At 36.7% G+C, this 16,350-nt stretch overlaps 1 protein-coding gene across 1 annotated transcript in view; it reads right to left on the bottom strand.

Moving 5' to 3' along the window:
* The window catches only part of RYBP (RING1 and YY1 binding protein), a 76,214-nt gene that overhangs the window by 58,322 nt on the left and 1,542 nt on the right, over positions 1-16,350 (bottom strand). The window lies entirely within an intron of this gene.

Genomic DNA, 16,350 nt, shown 5'->3' with positions numbered 1-16,350 from the left:
GGGGGGGGGGAGAGGAAGGTGGTGGTATCAAAAGAGGTGGCAGTCTCCCCACAATCCATTCTTCTGCTTTCATGTGGAAGGTATTTTTGGTGGGGAAGGTGGGAGTCCAGAAAACTGTTTCTTTAGAATACCAGATTTCTTTCAGAATACTTTAAAGTTAAATCTGTGTAATGCGAGCTTATGTAAAGCAAGAACTGTCCAATGGTAGTAATAAATGATGAACAGGGATGATTTCAAAGAAACCTGGGAAGACTTGTATGAACTGATGCAGACAGAAGACACCAGAACCAGGGGAACGCTGTGTGGCCCCATGTGACCTCAAGTATAGCCCTTCAACTGAATCCAAACTTCACAGCACAAATCCCCTTAATAAAAGAATTGTTGTATAACACGTGGGACTCAGTCAAAAGGTTGCACCCAAGGAGGTTGCTTTTCTCCTTGAAGACACAGGTTCCCCACACCTGATTTATACAATAATTGCAATACTACAGAGATAAGGAACTTTTAAAGACATATTATGTTTTACATAATCTGACATGTATCACTGATACATCAGTGGGAAAAGGAAGGATATAATTTGGAATTCAAAATTTTTAGAAATGCATGCTAAAAAAGAAAAAAAAGGCTGAGGAACTATGAACACCTTATCAAACATAATTCCACAGAACTCAAGATGAAACATGTCTACCTCTTTTTTTCCTAATTTTTTATTAACTTCTGATTTACATCATTCATTTCTGCCAGATTTTGAGTTACAAATTTTCTCCCCTACCCACTACCCCAAAATAGCAGTCCCACAGGATATACCCTCCTCCAATCTGCTCTCTCCCATATCCCTTTGGATGTTTCCAGTGGATCTCTATGTCCCAGTGCCTGTATATCTTATTTCCTAATTGCATGTAAAATAGTATTAATAATAGCATATATATATGTATATATTTTGAGTATTTTATTTTAAAACTTTGAATTTCAGATTCATTCCTTTCCTCCCTTGTCACCCACCCTTATTGGGAAGATAAGCAGTTCAGTATAGGTTGTACATGTGTGGCTAATGCAAAACAATAACATAGTAGATATATTGTAAAAGCTTGACTATATTTCCCTCCCTCCTATCCCACCTCTCACTTGTTCCATTCTCTGCTTTGATCCCATCCCTTCCCAAAGTGGGTGCTTCCAACTTCCCTCCCCCCCAGCCTGCCCTCCCTTCCATCATCCTCCCTCTCATCCCCTTCCCCCCCCTACTCTCCTGGAGGGTGAGATACCCTATTTAGTGTGTATTTCATTCCCTCCCCAAGCCAAATTCAATGGGAATAAGGTTGACCCATTCCCTTTTGCCTTCCTATTCTTCCCCTCCATTGTAACCATTTTCCCTTGCCTCTTCTATATGAGATAGTTTACCCCATTCTGTCTCTCCCTATCTCCTCTCATTATATTCCTCTCTCATCTCTTAATTTCACTTTTTGAGTATCATCCCTTCCTGTTAAATTGGTCCTGTGCCCTCTATGTATACCTGTATACATATATACATAATTCACATATGTATTCATATGCCCATATACCCTCATATAGACACACATATATATTTCTATTCCCTTCAACTACTGAGAAAAGTTTCATAAGTTTTTATTATTATTATTATTATTCCATGTAGGAATGCTAATAGTTCAACTTTGATAAGTTCCTTATGATTTCTTTTCCCTGTTTACCTTCTCATGCTTCTCTTGCTTCTTGTATCTGAATGTCTATTCAACTCTGGTTTTTACAGCAAGAATGCCTGAAAGTCCTCTATTCCACTGAATGACCGTATTTTCCCCTGAAACAGGATACTCAGTTTTGCTGGGTAGGTGACTCTTGGTTTTAATCCCAGCTCCTTTGACCTCCAGAATATCATATTCCAAGCCCTTCGATCCCTCAGTGTAGAAGCTGCCAGATCCTGGGTTATCCTGATTGTGTTTCCACAATATTCAAATTGTTTCTTCCTGGCTGCTTGCAATATTCTCTCCTTAATCTGGGAATTCCAGAGCCTGGCTATAATATTCCTAGGAGTTTTCTTTTTGGGATCTTTTTCAGGAGGTGATCGGTGGATTCTTTCAACTTCCATTTTGCCCTCTGGTTCTAAAACATTAGGGCAGCTTTCTTTGAGAACTTCCTGGAGGATGATTTCTAGGTTCTTACTTTGATCATGGCTTTCAGGTAGTCCAATAATTTTTAAATTATCTCTATTTTCCAGGTCAGTGGTTTTTCCCATGAGATATTTCACATTGCTTTCTATTCTTTCATTTGTTTGGATCTGTTTAACAACATCTTGATTTCTCATAAAGTCATTAGCTTCCATTTGCTCCAGTCTAATTCTGAAGCAATGATTCTCTTCAGTGACCTTTTGAGATTCTTTTTCCATCTAGCAAATTTGGCTTTTTAAGGCATTCTTCTCCTCATTGATCTTTTGCCATTTAAGTTAGTCTGTTTTTTAAGGTGTTATTTTCCTCAGTCAGGCTGTTGACTCTTATTTCATAATTTTCTTGCATTGTTCTCATTTCTCTTCCCAATTTTTCCTCCACTTCTCTTATCTGCTTCTTAAGGTACTCAATGGCCTGTAACCAGCTAGTATATTCTTTAGAAGCTTTTGGTGCAGGAATTTTAACTTCACCGTCTTCCTCCTGTTCCATGCTTTGCTCCTTTTTGTCCCCAAAATACGAGTCTAATGTTGGAATCTTCTGTATGCTTTGTTTCCTTTGCCTGGTCATGTCGCCCCTCAGTCACTTGACCCCTGGGCTTTTTGCCACAGTAGGACTCTGCCACCAGAGAGGGGAGCTTTCATCCCAAATGCTGGGGTTCTCAGCTGCCACAGGTATTAGATAGGTGCCCTCTCTAAGGTCTCCCTATGCTCTGGCAAGCTGGACACACACCCAGGACCTCCACCCTAGACTGCAATCCAGATCCAAGAAGGTTAAAGCAAGAGTGATTATCCCTCAGACTGGTGCTTGGTCCCCCTACACTCTGCAGGCCAGGAGCTGAAGCTGCCACGTGGCGCTGGCTGGCACAGCGTCTCAGCAGCTTCTCACCCCGGGGGCAAAAGCCAAGCACTCCCACTTACTGGGTCCCAAAGTCCAGACTGCACTGACCTCTCACTTTGTCCTTTGCATCTATGTGTTAATAAATCTGGAAAAGGCCACAGCTGCTGCTGATCTGGAGTCCCTCTGGCCGGAGGCTGGTCAGGCCTGCCCTGGGGCTAAAGCCTCAGGGTAGGGCTGGGCTGGGCTCCTAGAACACTGTGCTGCCAATTCCTGCTGGCCTATCCTCAGCAGGAGGTTAGCTTCTCTGTGTCATTTTGTGGGTTCTGCAGCTCCGAAGTTTGTTTAGAGTCCCCTTTTTACATGGATTGGGGAAGATCGAAGCCGGAGCCTTGGGGAGGTCCTGCTTCTACTCCGCCATCTTAACTCCACCCCAAAATCCATGTCTAACTCTTAATTGAGGTGATAGACTCTAGGACATTTTGAAACTTTATTTTTGACAGAACTAAAATATGAATTTCTTTTGCTTGATCATGATTTAACAGGGGTTTTGTTTTCCTTGCTTTTCTCAGCTGTGGAAGGTAGGAGGAACAAAACTAAATCTAAAAATTAAAATAACATTTAGGGGGTTTTTTGGGAAAAAAAAATCAAATAATTTGTAATCATTTAAGAAGAGATCTCTTTTTAACCCAAGGATCCCACTATTTGGTTCATAAAACAAGTAGGCTGCTAACAAGAAAGAGGTTATCAGAGCAAAGGTTGGCAAATTATTTTTCCATAAAGTGTCAGTTAGTAATAACTATTTTGGTCTTTGAGGGCCAAGAGACAAAAATTGAGGACGTGGGGTAGCTAGGTGGCACAACGGATAGTGCACCAGCCCTGTAGCAAGAAGGACCTGAGTTCAAATCCAGCCTCAGACACTTGCCACTTACTAGCTATGTGACCCTAGGCAAGTCACTTAACCCTGAATGCCTGGCAAAATTTAGGATGTTATATAGATACTACTTAAAACAGGAGAGAAAAAAAAAACTTCCAGAACATCTTTATTGATGAAATTCAAAATATGGTAACAATAACAATGGAGTTTATGTTTTTGTAATACAATTATATAAATAACAAAATTCTTTTGGGGGGTATAGGTAGCATTTCACTTAACTGACATACAAAATAAGTGTTCCTTATCATCAAAACTAATTGCAAATTTTCATGTTAATGCTGATTTATAATGAGATCATGTATTTCATCTTTTAAAATGTCTTTTTACACAAATAGGTACTACCACATATTGGTATCAATCCATGAGCACATGGTTTTAATTGAGCAAATTCATCACTTGAAAGGCATTTGTAGAATTCTATTAGATTCTTCTCTTAATAGTTGCCTTTTATCGTGTCATTACATTGCAGATTAATCACTTCTAATTGAATATTAAGTGGATGCTCCTCAATTGCACAGCTAAATTAATTTTGAAATACCGATGTCTCTTTTGCCCTTGCATCAAGGTCTAGAAAACTGCTGGAACTGTAGTTGGAGCTGGAAAAAGTACCCACTGTAAATCTGTGTAAGAATGAAGATCTTGTGCCTTTAACATTTGATAGCTCAGGAAGTACCGTGTTTCCCCGATAATAAGACCTATCCCGAAAATAAGCCCTCCCCTTACTGTGTAAGATTCCTCTAAAATAAGCCCTCCCCCGAAAATAAGCCCTATTGAGATTGCTACTGTAGTGAAGGTGATCCCCTGAGCTACACGCTACATTATGGTACCTTCTGTATGCACCATCCCCCCCCCCCCGGGGGGAAACGCACGCCGCGCTCCGAGCTGCATCCAATCAGAGCTGCAGCAGTGAGTGCGTCATGCTGTTCTTCCCCAGTGATTTGCTTATTGAATAAAGGTACATTTTTTTGTTCACATTTACCTGTTAATTAAAATTGCTGTCAATGTTCATTAAAATAAGCCCTCCCCTGAAAATAAGCCCTCTGGTGTTTTTCTGTCCAAAAAATTTAATAAGACAGTGTCTTATTATCAGGGAAACACGGTATGTAAAAAGCAGCTTGGTGATTCCAACAACGTTAGTGGTTACAGAACTGATTTTACCTAAGTTTTAAGCTTCACTTGTTAGCACTATTTTGCCTGGTAATTTTAGGTTGAATTCATTTTTTTTTTAATTATCAAGTTTGCAGCAAAAGCTAAATCCCAAAGCTATTCACTGGTTGATGGAAGTTTTTCTTTTTGTTTAAAAAAACTTCAGTCTCAGCCCAGAGCTCAAAAAATAGTAAAATTTCTTTTCCTATGTAGGTATAATGGGTATTGCAATTAAAAACAGAATAAAATGGCATATGGTAATAGAAATGCTGTCCAGTTACAACTTTATCATAGCTGACAAGTTCCGGCAAACCCAGTGACAAGACACTGCCCTCCTCCCCTGCCCCCCACCCCAAAACAAAGCAAAGACTTGGTGGATAGCTATCACCATTAGTTTTCCCTTATGCCAAGCTTATATTTGCCTTTTCCAGTGTCAACCCAGTGCTTCTAGTTCTACCCTCTTTGGGGCCAAGCAGTACAGTACTCTCTACTGAGAGACAGCCCTTCAAATGTCAGGTGGCCTGAAGCAAAAAAAAAAAAAATGTAAAGGATGTTTGTTTTCCTCTACATTTTTCTCAGGTCGCCCAAAATCCCTTGGGTGCAGGCTGTGTAGGCCTGAATTAGAGGGACAGTAGATTAATGGAGGGATTAGTCTTAAGCAAAACTAAGCAGAAACTACAAAAATATTTATAACTCTTTTTAAAGGAGATAGTTTCAGAGAAAGCTAGACTTCTATAAAGCAACAAAGAGTAAAGTGAACAGAACCAGGAAATTACATAATGACAGCAATATGGTATAAAATTTGGAAGAATTACGGATTTATCAGAATAATGACCAATTATCATTCCAGAAGACTCCTACTGAAACAGGGTTTTAAGAGTATGAAGTCAAACTTTTTTTTTTTTTTGGGGGGGGGGGGGGTTTGAAGGAAGTCCACAGCCAACATTATTTTGCCTGACTATACATTTATAAAAGGGTTGTTTTTCTTTCATTCTTATTTGGGTGAGGGAGATGTCTAGAGTGGGACAGAAAGGTGGATTTTTGCAGATTGAAAAAAATTTGTCTCATTTTTAAAAATACGTAAGAGCTGAAAGGAGAGCAGAGACGTCTAGTCAAACCAAAACTCAATCTTTAAACATCCCCCAAAAAATGGATATTCAGTCTGCATAAGACTTCCAAAGAGAGGAAGGGGAACTCATTGAGATACCTTCTGGTATCATTCTACTCGGAGCTTTGTTCTGATTCTCTTTTAATTGTAGTATTAAATATTGTTTTAGAGAACTGCAAAAGCATTTTCTTAGTTAATCCAACACTTAGTTAAGAAAGCACTTCAAATCTATCTGATCCAAACCAATTAAATAGTTACCAAAACATACAGCTCCACTTTGGTATTTTTCATGTTGTTATTAGTAAAACTTGCATAGTTAAAATAGTGGCATTATAAGCAAAATAAATCACCTAGTGTCTATATTTCTATTTTTTTATTAACTTTCAAGTTATAGATCATCTGATTATAGGAATAATTCAGGAGTATAGTTGATCAAACAGCATTTAATATCCTAGGTCCTCAGTTGTTAAACAATGGGTTTCTTCCTTAGATTGGTTAACAACATGAGTAGAAAAACACAGAACCTGAAGAATTTTGGCACCATTATGTTTAACCAAAAATGTCTTTTTTGTTCTTATTATATTCTAAAAGAGGAGAGACTACACTGAATTCATTCTAAACATTGTTTTAAAACTACGGGGGCAAAATATAAATTCAAGGAGGTAAAGGACTATCACTAACATTTGAAAATAGCAAAGCATTTTACATTATCTCAACTTCCCAAAAGGTCAGAGAGGCAAGGACTATTATCATTGCCACTTTATAGGAGAGCACACTGAGACAAAATTTAAGTCATTTCACCTAGCTCTACTCTGAGGAAAGGTGTGGCCTTGGTACCCACCCAGCACTAACTAATCAAGATGGGGGGGGGGGGTGGCACTAGGAGGCCCCCCCAGAGATCAAACCTATTTTCATCATATTCTTCTTGTTGCTGTCTGGTCATGTTTTCAGTCTTATCAGGCTCTTCCGGACCATATTTGAGGTTTTCTTGGTAGAGATACTGGAGTGGTTTGCCATTTTCTTCTCCAGCTTTTACAGATGAGAAAACTTAAGCAAAAAGGTTTTAAAGTGACTTGCCTGGGTTCCCACAGCTAATGTTTGAGGTTGCATTTGAACTGAGGATTTCCTGACTCCAGGCCTGGCCCTCCATCTACTGGGTCACCTAGCTGCCCAACATCACACTACTATTTTTGATTTCTAATATAATAAACATCAATAATCCAAATACAAAAAAATCTTTAGGGTAGGGTTCTCAATCATTTTTTAAAATATAAAGGGGTCTTGAGACAAAAAGTTGTAAGTACTGCTACTCTTAAATTTTAAATCACAGTCGATCATCTAATCCAATATTTAAGTATTCATCCTTGCCTCTGCTTGGACACTTTAAATGATGGGGAAAAAATCATTTTTTCTAATGCTACTTTTGCACATGTTTAGGGCCAAAATGTGGTCCTCTCTAACTTCAATCCATTAAAACAGGTCACTAGGGTTCAGTAAAATAACATGTTTCAGATTCTAACCATTATAACTTTCCATAAATTTGAAAAAAAAAATTAGTTATACACCCTTAGCATGATCCAACACCTTCTACAAACTGAAATATTTCATCTTTTATCACAAGTTGTGTGAGACATAATTTTAAATGCAAAACAAGACCCGGAAAAATACCTTTCATATTTAAATAATACTTCTAATTTGGTACAAGATGATAAAATTACTATTAAAATAAAGCTATTTGGTTTATATCTTACAGAATGAAAGTATTAAGTTGTTAAAATTATTCTTTTCATTGCCAAAATCTGAAGTTATATGTACACTAAAATATTTACCAATTAAGTTAACACTGAGAAAACATTCTTGCCACATTCACCTGAAATAGGCAATCTCATTCAAATAATAATCCCCAACTCTAAATATCATTTGTTCATAACATGTGAAAATAGCAGTATGAATTTCTGTCAAGTTTATTTCAAGTATTAATATATAAAATTAACATGCTAACCAGACTTAAGTGGGGGATATGGCTTCTCTACAGAAAAATAAATTTATCTCAGTGAGGTCCAAACAAGTTCAAAGTAAACAATGAAGAATCTAGATTTTCTTGTCTGCTTAATTGTTTGGGGACTTTTTTTTGCTTATTTTAAATAGAGGGCTCAGCATTGCCTGATTTTATGACGTATGCTAAGAATCTAAGTATTGAGCAGACCCTAGAGTGAAAACATGCCAGCAAAAAACAGAGGGTGGTGCCAACCCCCCCACCCAGGATATCCAAAGTTTTTTCTTTTATTTTCCAAGAAAAATACTACACTACCAAAGACCAGTCATTTTCCCACAAATTCTTTTTTTATAATCCTGGGTAGAAATGTTATAACCAAGCCACATGAAACCAAAAAGACCAAATGAAATGCTAAAAGAACCAGACTACACATACAACCAAACATTCATAAATTAAAAGACAAGAGTCAATGTTGGAAAGGCTATAGAAAGACAAGCAGAGCTGTAAAATGGCCCAATCATCTAGGAAAGCAACTTCAATTTTATGTTCAGAAAGTGACTAGGATGGGCTAGCGAATCCTATCTTCCCCAGCATGTATCACAGTACTTGGCACAGAGGAAGCATTTTTTTAAAGCTAGTTGATAAGAGTACTTGTTGTTCAGTTGTGTCTGACTCTTCATGACCCCATCTGGGTCAAAGATACCAGAGGGGTTTGCCATTTCCTTCTCCAGCTCATTTTTACAGATGAGGATACTGAGACAAACAGGGTTAAGTGACCTGCCCTCCACACACAGGTAGTAAATGTCTAAAAGCACATTTGAATTCAGGTCCTTCTGACTCAAGGCCAGATGCTCTAACTGCTGGTACCACTGAGGTGCCATACAATAATTTACTACAGTACTATGACAAATTATGAAAATGATTAATTCAAAAAACCACAGTTAGACATGAACTTATTTACTTATTGTATTACTTATACTTACATTACTTATTTCACAACAGTGAAATAAGCAGCTATAAGACAACACAGACAATGACTACAACAGTGCAAATGGGAAGACACAAATCAAAACAATGCAAAGAAATTGGGATGAAGCTGGCTCTTTTATAAGAGATCGTAGTACCACGAGAGTAGATAAACTGGCTCAAGTCCAGAGCCGAGGACAGCAAAGAATCCTTCAGGATCCAGGGCATGAGCCAGGACCAGGATCAAGTGCTGGGTATTATTAGGGCAGGAGATACAACAGGATATTGGCATATTCCTTGTTGCAGAACATCCAGAAACTTCTTATGATAAAATCACTCTACAACCTCTTCTTTCTATTTCATAACATTTTTATCTAGATCTTTATGGAAGTCATGGCTTCCAGTCATTACTCTTCCTTTTCTCAAGTTCAGCACCATGAGCTCAAAGCATTCCTTTCTACTTGAAGCACTCTGCCCTCTTACTTGGAAAATTCAACATTCATGTTATCTATTTCAATATTCTGGCCTCCCAGGTCTTCAACACCTCAGCTCCCTCAATTCCCATGGCCTACCTAACTTTTCCTTAACCACCAAACAGGAGGTGGTAAAATTCATACCTTAGAAGACATCACCCAAAACTGATCCCTTAATTTCTATACTCATGTCATTTCTCTGTCCTTAATCTCTCTGTAGCTCAATAATGCTGATTACCCTCCTTCTAATTACTCATACATCCTTAAATTATATGACATTATATTGATCCTTCCTGGTTCTGCTTCAATGGAACATCACCTATCTAGTTATCCAAGTCTCCTCTCCTTCCTAGGCCACCTTTCTTCTCTATTCTTCATTTTCATGCATTCAATTATCAGTTCCATGTAAATATACCTCCTAAATCTATAAAGCAGTGCCTGTTGTAGCATAAAGAACATTAGTAAATGGAGATCTGAACTCAAAACTAACAGCCCAAGTTTTCTCATCTTTAAAATGGACTTAGTACCTGTAAGTACTTCCTTCAGAAGGTTGTTTTGAGAATCAAAGATGTATTTAAAAAGTTCTTTATGAACTTTAAAGCATATATAAATATCAGTGAATATAATCTAGTTCTAATCTCTCCTACATTTACCTAATTCCACATAGCCAGCTGGACATCTCCATTTAAACTGAACTCACTATGTCCAATACTGGATTCATTTTCCTTTCTGAATCTATCTCTCCTCCAAATTTACCTATTTCTGTCACCCAAGTTCAAAATCTCTTCCACCCAAAATACTTGAAAACTTCAATGTTTGCTACCCTAATGCAGGTTTATAAAGGCCTCCAAATTGGATATCCCTTCTCTTCCAGCTCCTCCCCACTTCAATACATCCCTTTCACATATCCTCAAGAAGTCTGAAATACACATTGCTTTGTATTTTACTTCTTAAGTCCTCTCAAAATTCATGCTTTTCATCACAGATGTACTATGGAGTTGACAGAGCTTCAGGCTCAAATGCCTCCTTTGCGGGTCTCAGGCAAGTCACCCCATTGCTCAATGCCCCCAAGTAATTCTCTGAAAAGATCTAAATCAACCAAGGCAGAAACAGCAGATTTCCTATACCATTATCCAGTTTCCTACAATATCCAGAGCACAACGAAACAAATCCATGAGGCCTAGAACTAAAGCTTTGGATTGTCCCCAAAATTCAGTTTGCTGAAGAGGCTCTTGTTAGAAAAACAAAAATTTAAATGTCTCACTTTTCAGCTAATTTTGTCAGCAGCAAAGGCTTTCCCAGGTCTGTGTAGGTCTCCACAACAGAAGGAAAAAAGGCCACCGCTCCTATGCAAGCACTCAGGCTTCATCCTCCACCCCCACTCCCACCCCCCCATCCAAAAATACAGGCAGACACAGGATTTATAAAGAAACAGAATATTCTTCTCCCCACTTCAAGTTTCCTGTCACAGAATTTCACGTACCAGAAACTTAAATTCATAAACAAAGCATTTTCAACTAGAGAATATTCCTCTAGTTGACATTATTAAATAGTTGAACTAAAATAAATGACTACAGTTAGCCCTTCCACATTTCGAGATTTTCCCCATCTCAGTTTCAATATATCTCGGATCTGCCTAAGAAATTAAATGGGGAGTTTTGCAGAAGCCGAAGATAACACAAGAGCCTATGACCAAATACTTAATCCCCATTTTACAATAAGGTATTGTAAACACCTCATAAAAGAAAAAAAAAATTCAGATTTCTATGGTACAAATATTTTAGGAAGATTTTTCAAATAGAGCCCCCAACATCTTTGATGTAGAAGGGAAGGGAAACAGGTCCTGTCCTAAAAGAGCTTACATTCTACTGGAGATACTTAATGGGCAAATAAGTAAATGAGGTAATTTGAAGAGGAAAAACCAGATTTAATAATGCTTCAGAATCAAATCAAATAATGCTTTAGAAAAGAGTCTATCTACAATCCACAAAGAACAGAAAGTCTGAACTGTGTATTCTGGAGAGATCCAGAGTACACAGTTTTTTTTTCTTTCAGGTGAAATAAAATACTCATCCCTATTTGATAGCAACAACAAATTAATCAATAGTTTTAAAGACTCCAAAATTTATTTCTTCTCATTAAAAACCCAAAGTATTTCCTTGACAGCACTACAACTTACATTTAGCAATGAACAAATCTAATAAGCAAGATCTGCCAAAGGTCTTCAAGCAGAGACCAGAAGTTCACTTTTTCAGGATGTTACAGTAAGGATTCCTTTCATGTACAGATTGGAATAGATGGCTACTGAGATCCCTATAACTCAAATTCTATGAATACATGACAGGGATAAACTTTAGACTTCAACAAATGAGGTGATAATGTAATGGTAAAATATACTTTTCCCCAAACAAGTATGCATTACTTTAAATATACCTCCACTGAAGTCTTACTCTGATACCTCATTATGTATGGCATGGAGGTAAGGTAACATAGGCTGTGAAGTCCAGTCCAGAAGAACAAAAAGCTCTTGACCAGTCCTACCAAATATAAAGCAACTTGTCCTGAGGAACAGCCTAGATAAGTGTTCAGTCTTACCACTAGGTTGATTGGTAGCAGAATGATGACTTTTTTTTGGCCCTTTTTGTGGACATTCAAAAGACCATGTACCAAGATGTACCAGAATTTTAGGTCTGTGCAGGTGGAGAAAGTTTAACTGAGACTGATCAAACCATAGATCCTTTAAGTATTATTGGCTTTTGAGTTCCTTTTTGTACAGTGGTGGTGGATTTATGTCAACCTAGTCAAATTCTCTACCCATGTGGCTAAGTATTTGTGAAAAAAATTAAACAGTAATCCCACATGGTGTAAATTCATCATATTTTCAATGAAGAAAAGATTACTCTGATTTATCTCATAAATTCTGAAAATCTGTCACCATACATGTTTGAAGTTAAATTAAATTTACCTCAGGTTAGTAAACAACATATACAATCAGTCATAATTACCAAGGGTTAAAATGACCAATGTGACACAAATTTGTAATATACTTCCAACTGAAGATGTAGGAAAAGAAACATCTTTAATAGTTTATTTAAGAACTAGGCTTTAAACACTAACTCCATGGGCTTTAATTTAAAATCTTCTATATGGAGAAAAGATTTTCTATTATATGTAAATCTGCTTAATTTATAAGTTAAAAGCAGTCAAGTGGACTATCAACAAACTTTCATAAAAGTTCTGAGCCCTACAACTTACTAAAATTCCTTTCTCCCTGGAGAATTTTGTTATCTATAAAATCAACTGGTTTATTATACCTCTCACAGGAATGTGTGTGTGTATATATATGCATACATACACACTCACATATAATTCATTCCTATTTGGTGGCAACATACGTGTGTATGTATACATACACACTCATACACAAAACACACACATGAATCCTATAAAGCTCCTGAAAAACAAAACGACATTGTAATATGTGTTTGAAACTGTATGAAGATATTTAAATTCTAACTTCTGTATTCTGATTTCTAAGGATGATTCCAAGCTGTTTTTAAACAAAATGCTGAAAAGTGGATCTAAGTTACTGATCCAGAAAAGGAGCACCCAAGAAAGTAAAGGGAGATATTTGTGATTTTTAAAAAATTTCCTCTGTCCTTATAATATTGTACTCTCCTGGTTTCCACAGAAATAGAAGATTTTTTTTAAACTATGTTTAGAATAAGTTAAAAGATTTAGTTGAGGCGTGGCCAGGTAGCACAGCCTGAGAGTAAGAGTAGAGTAAGAGCACCAGCCCCAGAGTCGGGATGACCTGGGATCGAATCTGGGCTCGAATCTGGGCTCAGACACTTAGCACCCACCCAGAAACACCTGGGCCGTGTAACCTTGAGCAAGTTACTTAACCCCAATTGCTTAAAAAAAAAAAAGTTTTAGTTGATCATATTTTGAAGAAATCTATGAGTTATGACAGCAATACTTTTATGAGTACTTGTCTTAGTTCAACTTATAAAGCTCTAAGACCATTTAAGTGACAAGGATAGAATGTCACAACACCAAAGTTAAAAACTTAAACAGCAATATTATCATAAAAGCTTATAATGTGTTAATTACTCAAAAAAGCCTTCAGACTGAAGGTTTTTATGTGAACAGTCTAGGTTCAAGAGCCTGCTTCTTTATAAAAAGAATAGCACTGAGTGATAGCTGTCACAGCATTTCTATCCACATTCTCAATAGGAAGATAACACTGGCATCCATGAAAGGAGATTAGAACAAACTCAATACTATTCAGTTTACAATTATTCACAAAACTGGATAACAACTTATTAGAATCAGAATAGTTTATTAACCAAAAAGACTAAATACATGAGTTGGGGGGGGGGGGAGAAGAAGGCATTGTTATATTTTTTCAAATAGTATTTACCTTGTGTCTGGGAAAGTAAACTAGGAAACATGGGGTATCCCAAAAGTCTTCCTACAGTTTTAAGCTATCAAAAGGCACACAATAGCTTAAAAGTACAGTAAAGTTGGACTAACACTGAGGAAAGCCATAATCAATCAATGCCCTTTTCTTTTATCCCAAAAATCCCAATCAGAACATACACATATGGTAGTAATATGCAGCAGCATACCAGCTCCAACAAATTAAAAAAGAAAAGGTTCTAGGTGACTGATGCCTGTTAATTTTTCCTTGTTTTCACATCCTTAGGTTACCTGCCAGACTATGATCCTTCCCCTTACAAACAGATCTTTCCTACTCTTTGATTGCCTTTTCATTCTCTTAGTGCTCTTAATATTTTTTTTTTTAAAAAGGTTAATTCAAACTTCAGGTCAAATCACCTGTCTCATTCCATGGTAGAAATGGATGGCAGGTAAACAGAATAAATCATTTAAAAATTTGTCAAGGCTGAGCCAACCCCATTTTGTGGAAATCAATTTTGCATGGCCAGACTATTCCTTCAAGAGTATCTTTCTAATTTTCAGGTCAAAGTAATGAATGTATCCTTATTCTCTCCAAAAGATATCTTAACTATAGCTTACAACTTTCCTAGTTTCACAAACTACACTGGGAGTTGCTTCAGAACAGAGACTGCCTTTTTTGCCTGTCTTTGTATGCCCAATGCTTAACACAGTGCACGGTCCATAGTAGGAGCTTAAGAAATTCTCAAGTGTTTTGAGAATACAACTCATCTAGTGTCTATCTGTAAAATGCAGCAGAGCAGAATAAAATCCAATCAATTTCTATATGGTCAGTAGGGCAGAAAAACCTACTTAGCTAACAAAAAAACCATTCTGAAGATTTTAAATGGAATATTCTACACATCTGTTGAATGATTTAGGCAACATCAAGAAACATAGGAAAAATAGTACATCAATATCAACTGTGATGATGAATATATATTAAAAGGTTCCATGCTCATACATCACCATACAAGGTTCCCAAAAATAACATGGTAAAAAGGTAGAACACAACTACCACTACTATCACAAAGAAAGTAAATATTAAAACACTGCACTGGATGGCTGAATCAAGTAAAACTTGCCCCCTCCACATGGAGAAACATTTATAACACATTGTCAAAATATTATTTGCATTCCAATTAACCGCAATTTCTAGAGTAGCGCAAACCTACAAAAACATCAAGATAATAATTCTGACCTGGAAACGCCATCACTGGATAGGCAATAAGTCTGACTAGAACTAGGGTAGTTACATCACAAGTCATATAATAATGAAAAAGACCAGATTAATTCAAGCGGTTTATTATTGAAATGATATAAAAATACTAACTCTAGACTCTATGCTACCAAACTAAATTTCTATAGACACAAATGCTACTAAACATTAGACATAATTCCATAGTTCATAACTACAACATTCAAATTCTTCATTATGAACCCTTAAAGATTTGCTGTCTGAACAGATTGAGCATTAAATTACTCAATTCGAGAAGCATTTTAAATACACACAACATTGGCCAAAACACAATAACCAGAATTTGTACCATCACTATTTGTGACTTTGGGGGGGAAAAGCTGACATTCAAATTGTATCCAAGAAGAAAATGAAATAAAAATGTGCTTCATTACGAGATATTTTCATTCAGATGTAAATTTCAATGAGATGTAAACTAATTGTTTTAAGTTTCAATAGTAATCTATTTTTTAAGTTCAAGAGTTTCCCAGTCATTGAGTCGGACTGCACACATCATTTACAGTAACCCTCAAAGTAAAACCACAATAAAGAGGTTTTACATGTAAAAAAAATTCATTATCCACATGCTACTGCTTATAATAACATACATTTGATAGCATTTGACAAAATCCTACATTTAAGAAAGTGGAAAAAAAAATTATACTTCAGCCTCAAAACAAATTCAACCCAGAGTAATATATTCCTAAAGTTATGATTAACAACACCAAAAACTACACAGGGGAAAATTAGCTCTTAAAACAACAATTTCAGTGGTCCCATTTTCTTTCTTTTTTTAAGGTGATTTATTCAAGTATACTACTTACATCTAAACTAAGTTTTAAGTTAGAAGTTTAAAGTATGCCCAGCTACTTATGTTGAACCTCAAGTATAAAAATCAAAGCACAACATTACAAGCATTACATAAAGAAGAGTCTTTAATCACGAAACCACGCAAGTTACCGAATACTATGCATTTGAAATACTACACACAGTCACACTGGACTACCACCCAAACAAA

This window comes from Petaurus breviceps, unplaced genomic scaffold (genome assembly GCF_028583685.1).
Source record: "Petaurus breviceps papuanus isolate PSGF00001 unplaced genomic scaffold, PetGlider_PUasm1.0 174, whole genome shotgun sequence".
Taxonomy (NCBI): Eukaryota; Metazoa; Chordata; class Mammalia; order Diprotodontia; family Petauridae; genus Petaurus; species Petaurus breviceps.
The sequence above is the reverse complement of the archived record's forward strand: the minus strand, read 5'-3'. Positions and strand labels throughout refer to the sequence as shown.